The sequence below is a fragment of the Rhinolophus sinicus genome, linkage group LG11 (assembly GCF_036562045.2).
Source record: "Rhinolophus sinicus isolate RSC01 linkage group LG11, ASM3656204v1, whole genome shotgun sequence".
NCBI lineage: Eukaryota > Metazoa > Chordata > Mammalia > Chiroptera > Rhinolophidae > Rhinolophus > Rhinolophus sinicus.
In genome coordinates this window covers 72,436,613-72,454,636 of record NC_133760.1, presented here as the reverse complement: position 1 = coordinate 72,454,636, position 18,024 = coordinate 72,436,613, and the positions used below count along the sequence as shown (strand labels likewise).

Sequence of the window (18,024 nt, the reverse complement as noted above, 5' to 3'; positions counted from 1 at the left end):
GGACTTCAGAGGTTATGACCTTGACCGCTAAGCTAGATTACCTGTCAAACCCTTAACAGAGTGCTTAACAGCGTCCGTGCTCCCTGACTGTTAATCCTGAGATGCGAGCACACGTTCAGACTTCTGCCCATGACCTGGCTCCCTGAAAATATGTTAAACAAGCTCCTGAACATGGTGTTCACACCTGTGAAGGGGCAGTGGACGCGGCTCAAATGGAGCCTGGATGGGATGTGCTCCCAGGAGCCAAATTACAGGCTTCCCTAAGTGTGTGTCAGAGGGTGTCTGAGTACAGTCGTCCCCTCTTACCCACAAAATACAGTCCAAGACCCCCCAGGGATGCATGAAACGGTGGATAGTTCCTAGCCGTATGTGTACTATTTTATCCTATACATACATGCTTATGATAAGGTTTAACTTATGAATCAGGCACAGTAAGAGATTAACAATAATAACTAATAAAATACAACAATATGCATACAACAATATACTGTGATAAAAGTTATGTAAATGTGATCTCTCTGTCAAAATATCTTGTACTGTACTTACCTTTTCACTTAAAGGAGACACTTTATGGCTTCTCTTTGGCATTTCTTAATTGCCAGCATCCCTGCTCTTGTGCCTTGGGACCGTTATTAAGTAAAATAAGGATCCGTGACCTAGACAGCTGCTAAGAGACTGATGGGCAGGTAGTGGATCCAGTGTGGAGATTATGGACGAAGGGGTGATTCATGTTCTGGGCTGAGCGGAGTGGGACCATGCAAGATTCATCTGGCTACTCACAATGGCACACAATTTAAAACTTAGGAATTGTTTATTTCTGGGATTTTCCCTATAATATTTTTGCACCTCAGTTGATTGAAGGTAACTGAAACCATAGAAAATGAAACCGCAGGTAAAGGGGCAGGGAGAACTAGGTTATACCGATGAGTGCCAGTTACCATTTTCTTGAAAAGGTAAGAATTAATTGCTGAATGGATTTCTACAAGCAACAATCTCCAGGAAAAGGCTTTTGGAAGTGTCCACTTATTATTTTTCTTATGTTTCCGATGTCACATTATCTTCTCATTTTGGAAAATTCTGTCTTTTATACTGCTCTGAAAAAGCTGCTGTCCCAAGAGAAGGGATGTGTGAATAATCACCATTTGTATTACAACCTTCTTCAAACTAGAAAGGAATCCTTGGAACGTCATTTTTCTCTTAAAATCCTATTGCTTATATGTTTTCATATATACAGTGGGTAGTTCTCAGTCATCCCACTGGGTACTTATTTATAGCAAACTGATGCAGTCGGTGTCTGATTCATCCTAAATTCACAAATGCCTGCCTAGAGCAGAACCAGCTTATATTATTAGGCACTCAATTAGGATGTATAGACTTCTTGGTTTTTAAGCTACCTTTACCGTGAAGTAAACACATAGACCAATACAGAGTGTCTTACAGACCCATGGCTGCCAGTGTGTACTCAGACCAGCAGCATCAGTAACTTTGAGTGACTTGTTAGAAGTGCAGATTTCCAGTGCCCGTCTCAGACCTACGAAGTAATCCATCCTGGGTGAAGGGCCAGCAATCCATGTGTTAGCAAGCCTTCCAGGTAAATCTGACACGCAGTAAAGTTAGCTAACTGCTGCTGTGGATTGTACCAAAGCAAGTCTGAAACATGCATATGTTTCTCATCTAGCACTCTTTCCACTCGTTTTTAAACAGGATCAGTAATACTCCTTCGTTGGGGGGTAGAAATATCTTCACATTTTGCTGTAGACTAAGGCCAGACTTAAAATAAGAGTAGCTTTCCGATTCCTCAACATTCACAAAGAATTGATTCAGAATCTCTGCTGGATGGAGTTGGTGTAGCTGCATATTTAGTTTGAAGTTTCTTATGCAAAATAGTTTTTTTTTTTTAATTGGGCCATTTTAATGTTCTTTACAATAGAATAAATAGTTCTCTTGACTGCAGACATGTAAGCTGTTTGGTAGTACGCAGAAACATCACCATAATGGCATTGTTCTTGATTGGTGTGTAGTCTTCGATAATTATAAGGAGTTACTTGTATGAAACTGCTGTCAAACCAGTAAGACTGCATTTATGCATCCATCATTTTCAGGGTTGTTGGTAACCTGGGCATATTTTCTCCAAATAACCTTGCCTCCTTGTGTCACAAGGGCCAACTCGCTCACATTCACCTCAATGACTGTACCTTTGGTAATAACACCCAAAGTTGTATAAAGTGGGGATGAGGGATTCTTTTTTACACCAAAGATTGGCAGGCAAAAGATGGCTTTCAGTTCAGGATGTGTTACATGTGCCTTCTTGAAACGTAAGTCCATTGGCCCAATGAATCTTCCTTATTTAGCTGGTTTTCGAGTAAAGCCATCTCCAACATGGCAGCCTTTAGTAACCATCCTCTTCCACGCTTTCTTCTTTCTCTTTCCTGTTCAAATAACTTTTAATACCTCTGTTTCTCCCTGGGGACAAACTTTGGGCAGAGGGACTTCCCACTTTCCCGCTTTTTCTTTTCATTTTTGTTTAATCATATTGGAAAGTACTTGAGCTCGGGTCTGTCCCTCTCTGTCTAGCAGATATGCAGGTACTGCTCTTTGTGGAGTCTTTTCATCATTCCTTTGTTTGGTGTTTCTCCTTCCATGCATCTTGATAGGCTTTTTCATCTGTATTGTCTCAGCTTGGCGCTGTTTATGGTAGAGCTTAGCTTTGAGACCAATCATCTTTTTTGTCTTTGAACGTTCATGAGCGTCTCGACCTTCCTTCTTTCTCTTTTTCTCACAATAATCCAAACGATATCCAAGCGCTTAATCCAAGCACTTATGGTGTAACTCCATACACTCGTTTTGTGGCAGGCGCTGTCGCCGGGGCGCGAAGAAGCTCTCAACTTTCAGGTCTCAGAAACTCGCAAGCCGACTCCCTGCAAAATGGTTTTATGAGAACCCTGGTCTAAGAGCTTCTGTAGCCCGAGGCGTTCCTGTGTGCTTGGTGTTTTGCATTGCTTAAGTCCAAGGGGGAAATTTGGTTTGTTTGTCGTGGCGCTCAAGGGTGTAGCTACTGTTTGAGGTCGCCGCTGCCTTTTGCCCAATAGTATCTTATTTTACTAAGTAAAAGTCATCTCATCTTTAGAATTCCGGAGTTTCTCTGCCCCACCCTTTGTTGCCAGTTACCTAATTTTAGGTTTCCCATGGGCCAGTGTTTGACTCTCTGGTGGTGAAAGACATTAACTACAGTGATACGTGAAACTTGACCATGGCACCACCAGGGAAGACCCTTTCATGGTCCCATAGACAAGATTGTCTGCATTTTTCTCATAGTTAAGACACTGACTCCCAATCAAGTGTGTTATCCAAATATTGGTCACTTAGTTGTTTGGAGAAGGCAAAAACCTTATTTCAAGGTTACTACAAAAAATCTTGTGGCCAAATTTACAGGCAAGAAAAAAATCCCTACTTCATTACAGGTACAGAGAAATCAGCCTTGTGTGAAATAAAATTCTGTTAGAGCTGCTGACAACCTGGCCTGGCTCGTTTGAGCTCTACATTTTTCGCTGGGAGAGTCAAGTGGCTCGCGTGCACTCAGGGGCTATGGATAATTCCTGTAGGGTTCTGAAAATGTATGAAGAGAAAGAAAGGTAAATGAGAATAACTGATTCCATGCTCTGGAATAAGAGCTAAATACATTTTACAGTTTGTGATGAAAGACTCCAAATAAGAATTGGAATAGGAAAGTAGTCACAGAAGGGGGACCATGCCCTGGAGTGGTAGCTGATGGACGTTGTTCCCCCAAGGGAAAGGGAAGGAAATGAGTGATCGGATCTGTCTAGAGCTGCAAGTGACTAGGGCTAAAACATTCCCTCACCAACTGTGAAAGCAAAGCTGACTCCATCGCCTGGTACAGGGACCCAGGGCTTCTTGTTGGTGGATGTGAATGGGGAGAAGGTAAGAGTTTGAGAAACTCTGATAGGAGCCTAGAAAGCTGTGCTTACAGGGAGAGCTCATGGTGGAATGGGAACCGCGTTGTCTGCTTGGGGGTGAGTGGAACTCAGTGGCCATGTTTGCATCTTTGAAGGTGAAATATGTTGCTCCCTCTTAAAAAGTCAGTCTGCTCAGGGAGCTGCTTCTGCTCTCAGCTCCAGCGTGGGCTTCCCATGTCATAAAATGAAGGCATGGCAGGTATCCTGGTTATTTTCCTGGGCAGCAGGAGCTCTGGGGCTTGTGGCTTCATTCTCCAGGGCTACTGGGTGTTTATCTGAAAGCAGTCCTTAGAGACAAAGTCCATTCAAATAGAATCCAAGCAGAACTTTCAGATTCAGACTACAAGTTCTCTTCCAAGCAGTTTCCTGATGCTGCGACCACAAGACTCAATCTAACCTTCCTGGTCCCTTAAGTTACCTAAGAATATTGTCTAAACACATTCCAGTCCAATACGGCGACATGGTGTAAATTTCTCCTTTGCCCTCAGTCCTTCTCTGTCTTCGTCCTGGTTCTTTTACTCGGTTATCATTTGGCTAGTGTTATTTTCTGCACCCACACTTCCTTAAGCTGCTTTTTCTCTGTATCAGTTTCAGAACAATACAAATTTGGTCTCTGGAAACAGATGTTTTCATAGATAGAGTTCTTGCTTTACGTGGTTGGTTACCACATGCACGAATTTCAGTTACCTTAGTTAAATGACACCAGTCTCTCAACAGCACGGTTCAAATTTCAGTTTCCACAGTATGTTTACTGAGTCATTTCATAAAGTACAAACTTTGCTGCTAGCTCATCATTTCACAAATCACTCTGGAAATAACAGATGACAGGTGCCAATCATGATCAGGGACTTCCACTTCACCTTTTCAAAGGCTGTCAGTGATTGGTCGTACACATCTGTTATTCAGTCCACACGCAGAAGGCAAAGTATATGAAGTTGTGTTGCCTCCTGGTTTCCAGCAGTAGAGAGGTAATGTAGGTAAAGTTGTTTAAGTTTTAAAGCACTACTATCACCCTGTTTCTCTTGGGGACTCAAAAATATGACAGTTTGCTTTATACCACCAAACTTCATTAATCCAGCAAATGGGCCAAGGAGGTATTTTCACTTTTAAAGCCTGTTTTCTTTTATGGACTTTAGGACAGGTTATTAATATTGCAACTGGAGATCATGTAACTTTAGCTGAGTTTTGGGAGACATGTGTCATAAAACATGCAATTAAAAACATATAAACACGATGGCAGGAAGTAAAAGTGGGTAATATCTGTGCAGCAGGACAGAACTTTACCTCATTGTGCAAATAACTCTTCAGATTCAAATCAAATGTAAACAGAGCTAAAAGAGCTGCCCGTGGGAATGTCTAAACAGCTGCAGTTCTAGATATGCAAGCAGAGCTCAGTGAAGGTGACCTCAGCAGTATAAAGGAAGAAAGGGTTTGTAATGAAAAGATAAAGAGGTCCCAGAAGAAGTGACACCGGAAAAAAAATTCTTCACAATTAAAGGAATTCTCAGAGGCATCTCACAATGTTAAAAGCACAAAGGATGAAATAGTGGTTAAGTTGACCCCAAATTAGAAAGGAATATGACAGTTCACCTAGGTGTAATAGAGACATTCTGTCCATATGATGAGTTATATAATGAGAAGAAGGCAAGCACTGTTCAAACTATTCTTGATAATTTTTTTACAAGAAATAAAGCACTTTAATTTTCAACATTTCTAATGTTTTAAATTACAGTGTGCTAAACAAACATTAGTTTGACTATGTTTTATAGCTAGAACTAACCAATATAGCTAGAACTAACAGTAAGAGAATTTTTAACGTTTTAACAAAACATTTGAAAGGCCACAGAAAAATCATGTTTTTTTTCCCCATTGATGATTAAGATTGCTTTTCACGGTTTCAGCTTGCACAGTCGTTTTTACGGTCCCTTACTACTGTGTAAAAGGAAGATTGCCACACATGTCCTACATATTTAAATGAGTAGACTTGTTCATTTACTTGACAAGTATTTATTTATTTAGCACCAACTATTTGCCAACCACTGGGCAGTGAATAAAACAAAGTCTCAACTTTCATAAATACATTAAAATGTGTCTAGTGATTATAAGAGCTATAAAGAAAAGGAAAGCTGACAGTCGATAGAGGTCAAGACAAAGTTGTGGTACCGTTTTTTATAGTGTGGCCCTAAGAGCCTATCTGCAAGGTGATGTTGAACATGGAAATGCAGATGTCTGGAAGAAGAAAACTCCAGGCAAAGGAAATCCTAAGCATATTTTCATTCTCTCTTATATTGGTGACTCTACTAAATGATTTCTTAGTAACTCAGGAGCCAGGTCTTGGTGAAGTCTTAGACAACAGTCGTAAGGCTGCTGCTACAGGCAGGGGTACATAGAGTGGTCACCATATATTGAGCCCTAAATACCCGGACCTCCAGACAAGGGCAATAGTGCATTGATTCATTTTTGCCTTACGATTTCCTGAAAAAATGCATTGATTCAAATTCTTTTGGGGTTTCCTAGTTAATAATTAAGCAGAGGTCATTCAGTTGAGAATACACAGTATTTACTACCCAAATGTTATCTTTCATGTGTCAAACACGTTAAGCATAACAACTCTTACATTTATTATCTTAAAAAAAAATCTTCAATTGAAGTTCATGTGTTTCTAGTTTTATGAGTTGTGTTGTTGATTCAGAGGTCTAATTAGCCTTAACTTGTATTTATTCATTTCTACAACTAGGCCGTGAACTTTGATTTTTTTTTCACTGATGGATAACAATTGCTTAAAGAGAAAAAGACTAGTACTTATAAAATAGAAATGAAATACATGCCACATATTTGAGTCAAACTGCCGAAACAAATGGAGAGAAAAACAATAGTAACTTAGCCTTATATATGTGCTAGGAATTGTCTTAAGTGCCTTTTTTCAGTTAAATCTTCAAATACTTTATAAATCGTTAGAGTACTACATAATGGTAAAGGATACTATTTTCCTTGCTTTGCAGATGAAGACCAGACTCAGCTGGTAACTGGTAGACCTGGGATTCAAACCTAGGCATTGAGACTCCACGGGCTTTATTCTAATCACTGCCTTAATCACTATACTGGACAGAATCAAAGGACCCAGTTGTATCAGAAAATATGTTTCACAGAGCAGAAGAAACAGTGAAATGGGAATTTCACCATATGCACTTCATCTTTCCTGCAGTTATTACCCAAGAATCAGTCTACTCCATATAAGGTTCACTCAAGCAGAATACTGACTCTTATTTTGGTGTATTTTTGTTGGAGAAATATATATATATATATATATATATATATATATATATATATATATATATATTATTTTGGTGTATTTTTGTTGGAGAAATATATATATATATATACTATATATATATATATATATATATAGTATATATATATATATATATATATATATATATATATATATATATATATATATATATATATATATATATATCTTGTATCAAGCGTCTGTGTTACTTTAGTAGATACTGCACAATAGTGAAGGGGCTGACCAAATTTTCTCTTCCCTCAGTAATATTATAAATGAAAATCCATTTTTCCACAGCTTTGCCAACACTTGGACTTGTCAGTTTGTGTTTGTGTGTATTTAATTTTTAGCCATTCTGGTGGTTTCGTCATATTTCATTGTGATTTTAATTGCCTTTTCTCTAACAACAATGATGTTTAGCATCTTTTCATGTTTTGAGGCATTTGGATATCTCCTTTTGTAAAGAACCTGTTGAAGTGTTTTATCCATTTTTTATTAAGCTAGTGCTTTTTGTGACTTGAAGACATGAGGATAGCTCCTGTGCATATCTCAGGTGATTTTTGTTTCATCTTTCACGTTTATAGTATACTTGGAATTGATTTTTGCATGTGGTGGCAGGTAGGGTTGTGATTTTTTTTCTTTTTCTTGTTTGTGTTTTACCACGTGCACAGTTATTGTGTAGTTAACCCAGCAACATTTATTGGAAGGCTGCCATTGTTTTGCTGTACTCTTGTCTTAGTCTGTTTAGGCTGCTATAACAGAGTACCCTAGACAGAAATATATTTCTTACAGTTCTGAAGGCTGGGAAGTGAAAGATCAAGATGCTGGTAGATTTAGTATCTAATGAGAGCCTACTTCCTACTTCCATAGATGGCTGTCTTCTTGCTGTGTCCTCACAAGGTGGGAAGGGCCAGGGAGCACTCTGTGGTCTCCTTTGTAAGAACATTAATTGCATTCATGAGGGCTTCACTCTCATGACCTCATTACCTCCAAAAGGCTCCACCTCCAAATACCATTACATTGGGGTTTCAACATATGAATTTTGGAGGGACAAGAACTCTATATTATGACCTTTATTATAAGTTCATGTCTATTTATGTCAGTGTATTTTTAGAGCTTCTCTTCTGTTCCTTTGATTTATTTTTTATACCAATACCACACTCTTTTAATTACTATCACTTTATATCAAGTACTGATATCTGTGAGTATTAGTCCTCCAACTTCATTTTTCTTATTTTAGGCCTTTGAACTTCATGTACATTTTAGAACCAACTTGTCCATTTCAATAAACAACAAACAAACACACAAACTACTCCTTAGCATTTTACTGAGGTTATATTAAATCCATTGGTGAGGAATTAAAATCTTTACACTATTGAGTCTTCCAATAAATAAATGGAGCATATACCTCCACTTATTTATGGATTAGTTTCTGGACCTAGGGAATCCCAGAAAACCCAGAGACAAGGGACAAGTGTTTCGGACACTGGAGATGGGAACTAGAAAGTCAAGATCTGAGGGCACATTTTGACTCTCAGGAGCCATTGAGGTCTCTTTCCTTTCTTTCATCTCTTCTCATTCACCCTTTCCCCTTTCTTCCTGTATTTCAGGCGGCGTCTTTGAGTTGCTCATCTTGTCTGTAGTCCTTATGACTGCCCAGCGGCTACAGGTTTTTCAGCTTCAGATTTTGTCTTTTAGTTCAAATTGTTAAGAGAGAAAATTTAATTTATTGTTAAAAGGTGAGTGGATTGTTTTTCTTGGGTGGGTGGTAAGAAAGGACCTGTGAGAAGCGGAAGGTCTCTGGAAGGAGAGAAGACTAAGGAAGGCAATGAATCCAGTCTAGGAATGGCTGTTGACTAGTCAGACTGGGTCTAGAAAAGAGTAAGAAATCCACCTTTGAAAGTTTACTGTTAGAGTCAGTCTCTGAACCTTTGTGATTCTCACAAAGATGTGTGATTTTTACCCTTCAGTACATATTCGCTTACCAATCTAATGTAGCTAATCCAAGTAGATGTTGGAATCAGACAGACTTTGTTGGAACTCGCACTCCTCTTACTGCTCTAGCTGTCCTATAGTTCAGTTTTCAAATCTGTGAAATGCGGATAAAATTATTTGAGGAAAAGATATGGAATAGTACATGAACAATCTTTAATATAATATCCAGCACATGGTAGCACTCAAAAAAAGTTGTTTTATTATTGTATCTCAAATGGTTGGTTCTAGACCTTGGTCCTTTGTCTGATTCTTTGGAAGATCCTCACTACTTTGGAAATCACTACTCATTGTCTGCATTTGGTTCACATCCTAACCCTCTACATTTCTGATAAAGCGAATGCTTTTGGAAACAAACTGAAACCATCATTCCATCTCTTTATAAAACCACTGTTTATGTTCTCATGGAATTTGGTTTCTCATTTTTTCTTTTTTTGTGCGTTTTGTTGAGGCACATTTAAAAGGGTGTAATAAAACCAGAAAAGGCAAAGAACACACATGTTTGAGGTCAACAATGGCAAAAGAAGAGTGGGCGTCTGGATCCCCTGGTCTGACTCAGAGCTGCCTTCTTAGGTGCCAGTGGCTCTCACTGGGTTTCTAATTTCAGTCTTTCTGAACATGGGTTTTTCTTGTCTGACTTTCCTTACGTCTTCCCCCTGCCCCCCCTTAGTTTAACCCAGCTCCTATCCTCAGTGAAGCTATCAAGCTACACCCCCTTCTTCTTGTGGGCCCAAGGATCATCTGTTTGCTCTGCGAGCATAGCCTTCAAACTCCAGGCCAAACACTGGTTATTCTAGACACTGTGTAGTCTCTTTCTCCCTTGTCTTTTCTCTCACAAAAATCTTTTCCTTTTAGTCTCTTGGAATCACCGATTCTTTTTATAGTAGTATTATGTATATTTCTCTATTTTTTCCTAATGCCTGGATTTTAAGTATTCTATGTAATGTGTAGCTCTCTACAGATTAGAACAAATTAATATTTATGGAATACCTTTACTAACCTAAGGTTAAGGATCATAGTATGTTATTGTAAAACGCAATCATAGAAGTAATCTAGTCCAACTCTCTCATTTTACAGCTGTGGATACCGAGATCCATTTGGTATATTAATTAGGATAGGTTCCTGCAACAAACAGACCACAAAATATCACTGGCTAAATACCTTTTATTTCTCTCTCAGTCCTGGGAAGCTGTTTAGTTCAGTGGGGTGTTTTATTTGTCTTTTTCTCCATTCAATCATTTAAAACTCAGTCTAATGGTAGCTTTGTCATTTTAAAAATGTTAACTTCAGGATCAGCCTAACGATTACTATCTCAGTGATCTAAAAGAAGAAAACAGCTAGGAGTAGCCCAATGGGACATGTTTTATGGTTGGAAGTGGCCCATATCACTTCTCACATTGCATTGAAGAAACATAGTAAAAAAACATATTTATCTAAGTGCAAGGTGGGCTGTATGTCCGCAAAGAAAGGAAACATATCTTGTGAGATTGGTTTCTGCCACACTGATCATGGGTTACATAGCTAATGCTGCTCCCTACAGCACAAGTGCATTTAAATGGATGTAGGGATTTTAAAAATCCACATTTTAAGGAAAAAGAAGAATTCTTATTAAACCTTCATGGGAAAGGTAGAAGAAGACGCAAGGTGGAGAATATCGCTTCCATGGGGCAGGACTCTGAAAAATTATAACAACAACATTCCCTCAACATCCATCAAGTTATCAGGCTCTTCCACATGCATACTTCCCGTTTTTGTGTATGTGTCCTATACAGAACCTCAAATCATTTGAAGAATAAAATAGAAAGAAAAGGAAGGAAGTTGGAGGGGGGGATGGATATATGGAAGAAGGACAAAAGGAGGGAAGTAGGGAGAAGAGAAAAAAGGTGGAAGAATAGCAATTATCTGTACTAGGGAATCATTTTGTTGTGCTGTTTTTTTCTCTTCTATGAACTTCCATTAATCTGTCACTAGCGCCTCTCTAAATGTATGCGTCCTATCTCAGTGATTCAAACACATTGACTGCTACAACTTATTCAAAGAAAAAGATACACTTAAGTAGAGTATGTATCTATGTCCATCTACCTCTTTATCTGTCTATCTATCTATCTATCTATCTATCTATCTATCTATCTATCTATCTATCTATCATCTATCTATCTGCTGTCTATCACCCATCATGTGTCGGGACCCAAGACACACCTGCTTATTCACCAGACATGGCTACCTTCCAATACTGTATATGATTTTCTATGTATATTTCTTGCATACAGAAGGCCATTGTGATTTTAGATTTTTTCATCTGTAGAAAGAAGAAGCACTGACTATTATCCGTTGCCTTTCTAACACTTTCTAAGAAAAACCCTGTGATATGTTTCAAGTGAAGAGGTGATAAGATTTGTTAAATCATGATCCAAACTGTCTTTAACAAGTTTCAACACAAACTATAAATAGCCAAGCAATACCATCTGTTTCACATATTTTTGTGTCAGTGACATATGAGGAAAAAAAATTACTTTAAGTTGCCAACTTGAAGCTGCTTAGAATGGTGCCTGTCCCTTGAAGCCTGTCCTAACATATCTTTTGCTTTTGCCACGATCTCCAAACACTGACCAGCATTATCTACGCATACATGAGATTCAATGGAAGATTTATTTTCAAAAGAATTGCATCTTTACTCATTGGGTCTAAATATCGGCCCTGACTTTTGTTTTCTGTTATGACCTTCACTCGTTATGTCTCCATATGGGAATACAAACAGAAATTTCCTGACTTACAAACAGGTTATCTTTCGAAGTCGTTCCCCCCACCCCCAGTTTTATTGATGTAAAATTGACAAATAAAATGATAATGTAGTCAAAATGTACAACATGAGGATTAGATATATACATATTATGAAAGAATTCCTACAATCAGGTTCATTGACATATCCGTCATCTCACATTATATGTGAGAATGCTTAAGATACACTCTTGGCAAATTTCAATTATGCAGTGCAGTATTATCAACTATACATACCAAGCTATATTTAGATCCTCAGAAGTGTTGTAGGAGATACCTTATGTCTCTCCTTTGTAGATATAGAACTGCATATTACTGTGATTTAACAAAGGAAGGCTGTTCTTTATTATTAAATTTAAATTTGATTTAGTTTCAACTAATTTATGCATTAAGATGGTTCAACACGCAAAAGGAAAAGGGTATTATAGTAAAACTCTCCCTTTCATTCTTGTTACCCTGCCAACAAATTCCCTACTCTAGAATTAACTAATATTAAACATTTTGTGTGTGTATCCTCACAGAGGTATGTTATACATATACAAGTAAATGCGTATCTATCTATCTATCATCTCACTCTTTTATTATACACATTTTCTTTGTGTTACCCTTTCATTTATTATTATATGTTGGGGCTCATTACATGTTGCTACATAATGAGTTTCGTCATTTTTTAAAGTAACTGTCCAGCACTCTATTTTCTGGGTGACCAGGATTTATTTCACCCTACTCCATTATGGAATAATTAGATTGTTTTCAAAATTTTGCTAATACTAAAAATAATCATGTAATAACTTTTCACAAACATCATTTTGAGCAGGTATGGATAAAAGATGGATGGATAAATTCCAAGGTATAGTCAATACCCATGCAAAGGGATCACAGACCTACCCACTAGCACTATACAGTGTAGACATAATATAGGCTTTACTGGGGATAACTTAAAAACAGGGAAGTATTATCGTTCATGTAATCCCCTGAAGTCTTCTTCTTTCACAGTGCGGGCTGAGTATAGACGTTTGGCTGAACACTGACCAGTTTCAGCAGACCCGGACCTGTCTGGGGCAGCTGGCTGGGTGCACTACAGCACTCCAGGGAGAGAAAGTCTGGCGCCTGCCCTCTGAAGAGCATCTCCGTTGCAACGAGGAAAGTAAGTGGTGACAGAGACCATCCTTTCCTTGTTTCCAACCTTAGAGGGGAAGTGTTTATCTTCTCATGGTTAGGTATGAACGTTTTTCATAATTTGGAGGGTTGGTTTGTTTGTTGGAAGATGCCTTTGAATAGACTGAAAAAAATTCCCTCTTTAGTTGGCTGGAAATTCGTAAAATATCGTTCATTGACACTGACTTTTGTCAAATACTTTTTTTGGGGCAACTATGGAACTGATCATATGGTTTTTCTCCTTTAATTTGTGAATATGTTCATTTATTTTCAATATCAAGGTGATTTTGCATTACGAGAATAAACCCATTAGTCACAATGTATTGTCCTTTCTATAAGTGAACGAATTTGATTTAGGAATATGTTTTAAAGGTATTTTAATGCCTATGTTTATGAGTAACATTGGTCTTTAAATTCCTTTTTTGGGGGGGCGTAATGTTCTTATATAGTTTTAATATTAGGGTTATGCTTTGTGTGCCATAATATGAATTGGAAAGTTTTTCCTTTATTTTGTTAGACTTTGTATAAACTTGGTATTATTTCTTTCTAAATGTGTGACATAATTCATTGATGAAGTCATCTGGGCTTGGGGTTTTCTTTGAGGAGAGGCTTATAATTATGAATTTATTTCTTTAAAAGAAACAATGTCTTCCAAAGAATTTGTTCATTTTATCTAAGTTGTAAAGTTTATTAGCATAAAGATATTTGTTATATCTCACTTAATTTTTTCAAAATTTCTGTAAGATTCGTAGCAAAGCCCGCTTTCTGCTTCCTGATACTGTTAATTTGTTCTGTCTCTCTTTCTCTCTCCCCTTCCCTCCTCTCCTTCCCTCCTTCCCTCCTTCTCTCTCTCCCTATGTCACCCTCTTTCTCTGCCTCTTTTCCTTCCTCTTCCTCTTTCTTTATTCAGTTTGACCAGAGCTTTATCAGTTATATTGATGTTTTCAAAAAACCAGCTTTTGGTTTCATTGATTTTCTGTTATTCTTGTTTCCTATTTCATAGATTTCTATTTCTACCTTTATTAATTACTTACATATGTTTACTTTGGGTTTAATTTTTTCCCCACTATATTTGTTAGGTGGAAGTTCATATAATTGAGCATGACCTTTCTTCTTTACTAATATAAGCACTTAATGCATACTTTTTTTCCCGTAAGCACTTAAAAAACATGTGTATTCTGCTAATTTTGGCTATCATTTTTTATGTCAAGGTGGTTGACAGTGTTCTTCAAATTTTCTGTATTTATATTGATTTGTTTGTCTTTATTACAATTACTGAGAGAGGTGGGTTGAAGTTTCTACTGTAATAATGGATTTGTTTATTTTTTGTATTTAAAGTTTATCTCATAAATAGTGCATAGTTTGGTCTTGATTTTTTCCTTCAACCTGACAATTTGTATATTTTAGTGGTTTTATTTTATTTATATTTAATGTAATTATTGCTATATTTGGGCTTATCTGCTATTTAGTATTTGTTTTATATTTGTTTCATCTCTTATTTATTCCTTGTTCCACTTTTCTTGATTTGAATTATTAAGTATTTATTTTTAGTAGTGTAGTATTATCTGCTCTATTGACAGTTTAGCTAAAACTCTTTTTTTAAACAAATGGTTTTACTAGGGATGATAAAGGACACCTTTAACTTATTATAGTGCCCCTTGAATTAATATTGCACCACTTTTTAATATAAGATTCTCCCAACAGTGTGTTTCCATTTGCTCCCTCCTTCCTATTGCTATTAGGCATTTTATTTTTGAATACCTGAAAACCTTAACATACGGAGTTCTTCTTGCTTTAAACAGTCAGTTGTCTGTTTTAAAAAAAATCAAGAAGTGAGAAAAGGTCTGTTATAGTTACCTGTATGTTTTCCATTACCTGCGCCCTTCATTCCTACATTTAGATCCATGTTTCCATCTGTTATTATGTTACTTTAGCCTAAAGGACTTCATTTATCTTATCTTGTAATGTTGGTCTGTTCTGTGGTAAGTTCTCTCAGGTTTTGCATATCTGTACATATCTTCATTTGCCTCCATTTTTGAAAGATTTTTCTGTTTTTACTATACCTTCTTTTTTCTTTCAGAACACTTTAAAGATGTGATCTCCTTATCTTTTAGGCTGCATTATTTCTAAGGAAAAGTCTGTGATTGTTATTATTGTCTCACAAATGTAATGTATTTTTTCTCTGCTCTTAAGATTTTGTGTTTACCTTTGGGGCTCAGCAATTTGACTGTGATATACCTATTTGTGGTTATTGTGGCTTAGACATTTAATGAGCTTTTGGATTCCTGGTTGCAGTTTTAAAAATTGATGATTTTGTAAAAGTATTTGCCTTGATTTATTTAAACTTTTTTTTCTTCTGTATTCTCTGCTTTCTTCCTCAGGCTTCAATTACACATGCGTTTGATGTTAGACTGCTTTATATTTTCTTTGAGGTCATTGAGGCTCTGTTTATATTTTCAGTCTTCTCTTTTCCTCTGTGTTTCACTGTAGCTTCTCTAGACTTGATTTTACATGTAAGCTCATTAATCTTTATATATAAAATGCACATGGTTTATATTGACTTGATACTTCCAATAAAATTCAGGACTAGAGACTTTTTCACTTGACTTTTATGATCTTATATACGTATCTCCTTTCTGTCCTGGTGAAAATCCCTGTTAATTATTTACTTCGTCCCACAATACACATACTAGTCTCAAATGCTACCATGCTGATAGAATATTTCTTGAACAAAGTTTAACATTCCTTTGCAAACTTGTTTCATTCCTACGGTACGTGGTACATACCACGATAAGTGCACAGTTAAATGATTGTGTTTTAAAGTCACTGGGCGTGCTTATCCCACTAACAGGTTTAGTTTCATTTGTTTCACTTTGCTTTAAATATTTAGGGATTAAAAAAGTTTGTTTTATAACTAATTGCTTACTTATACTTACTTTGGGTTTAATTACTTATAACTAAGTAAAATGTTTACATGGTTTCAAAGTCAAATCTACCAAATATTGCATATGCTAAGAAAAGTAGTATCTATCCCTATCTCTTCCATCCTATTTTTTTAATTTCCTAATGGATAATTATATATATATATATCAGGGGTGCCAAAAAAATACACATGACTTGTATTCATCTTTTGTTATCGGTATATACAGGGTGCCAAAAAAATGTATACACATTTTAAGAAAGGAAAAAAACTGTATAAAATTATGCTGATGGTAACCACTTTGAGCACCTCTTGTAATTGCAGAAGTCAGATTCATCTTTTATTTTATTATTGGCATATATTGAGTATTACAATTTTAATAGTTTTTTTCCCTTTCTTAAAATATGTACACACACACACACACACACACACACACACACACCGAGAGAAAGATTATCTTTCCATTATAAGAAAATGTAGAAATAGTCTCATATCCCACTTTTAAGCTAAATAGTAGCATACTATACATCTTTTCCTTTATTTTACTATTTTAATTCAATATATCCTAGAGATAACTTTGTACTATATAGAAAATTCTATTTTTTACATATTAGTATTATTATTTTTACAGATACATAATACTCTATTGTGTAGCTGCACCATAGTTTATTCAACCAGTCCTGTAATCAGATATTTCGGTTATTTCCATTCTTTAACTAGAATAGTAAAATGACAATGAATTATTTATACATGTGTATTTTCATATTTTGCCAGTATATCTTTGGAGTAGTTTTCTGCAAGTGGAAATTTTGGGTTAAAAGATAAATGCATATATACTTTCAAAGATATTTTCAAATTTCCCTCCATATGTCACATGGCTGTGACATTTTGCAGTTCCACTATGCTCTAAATTAAGGGGAGTATTTCCCATTAGCTTCACCAATGGACTGGGTTTTCTTTCTTTATGTTTTGTCATTTGACCTTATTTTCTGCTTTTTAAAAGTTAAATGAATTGGGGTGATATTGATTACTAAAATTATATGGGTTTCATCTGTATAATTCTATAATATGTCATCTATATGTTGCATTGCACCTTCACCACCCTGGTCAGGGGTTAATGTCCAAAATATGTGAAGAACTCATACAACTCAACAACAACAACAACAAACAATCTAGTGAAAAAATGGGCAGAGGACCTGACCAGACACTTTTTCCAAGAAGACATACAAATAGCCAACAAAATGGGTTCAGACTTTTGGATTTTTGACCACCTGGTGGGTGAGAAGTCATATCTCAGTGTAGTTTTAATTTGCATTGCTATTAAATAATACATTTTTATATTAAAAAATTACCACTTTCTCAAGGGTCATTTTTCTTTCAAATTTTTAGAAAATGTGGAAATTTCTATTTGTGAAGTCTGTTTCGCATGTATACAAGAAGATAATTTTAAAAGAGATAGAAAAGGTTTCTTCTCCTGCCAGTTTCTTGGGGTTTTCTTCTACACGGCAAAGAACAAATTGTAAACCGCTTTGCATAGTGTCCCAGCACCAAAATGAGGGTTTGATTTACCATGTAATTTATTTCTGGTTCATATTTCTGTTCTGAACAAGCTTTTAGGTTTGAGGTTATAAACAAAATAATTTGACTGTTTACTTGTGGTTCAACAGATGGCACAAATATATGTTAGGAAAAATCCTTATTTAAAGGATAAAAAGTAGGACAATATTTTCCAACATTACCGACATCTATTTATGAGACAAACATTTGATGAAATAATATTGTAGAAACTCTTTGTTTCTGTCACAATAATTTTTTTTGTTTCTTTTTTCTAGTCAAAGGACTTTGGCACCTGATAAGGCAGCCAAAAGGTCTGATAGGTGTTCCTTTTTATGGTCACCCTCCTGAGTTTG

The 18,024-nt window shown here is 36.4% G+C and overlaps 1 long non-coding RNA gene and 1 pseudogene across 1 annotated transcript in view; one reads left to right on the top strand and one right to left on the bottom strand.

Annotated features, from left to right (window-relative positions):
- Positions 1-18,024, top strand: part of LOC141567628 (uncharacterized) — a 151,490-nt gene that overhangs the window by 70,125 nt on the left and 63,341 nt on the right. Inside the window, exon 2 of the long non-coding RNA XR_012490466.1 lies at positions 13,033-13,183. This is a non-coding gene — a long non-coding RNA (uncharacterized LOC141567628). The remainder of the gene's footprint in view (positions 1-13,032; positions 13,184-18,024) is intronic.
- Positions 2,060-4,053, bottom strand: LOC109457269 (ribosome biogenesis protein NSA2 homolog; annotated as a pseudogene).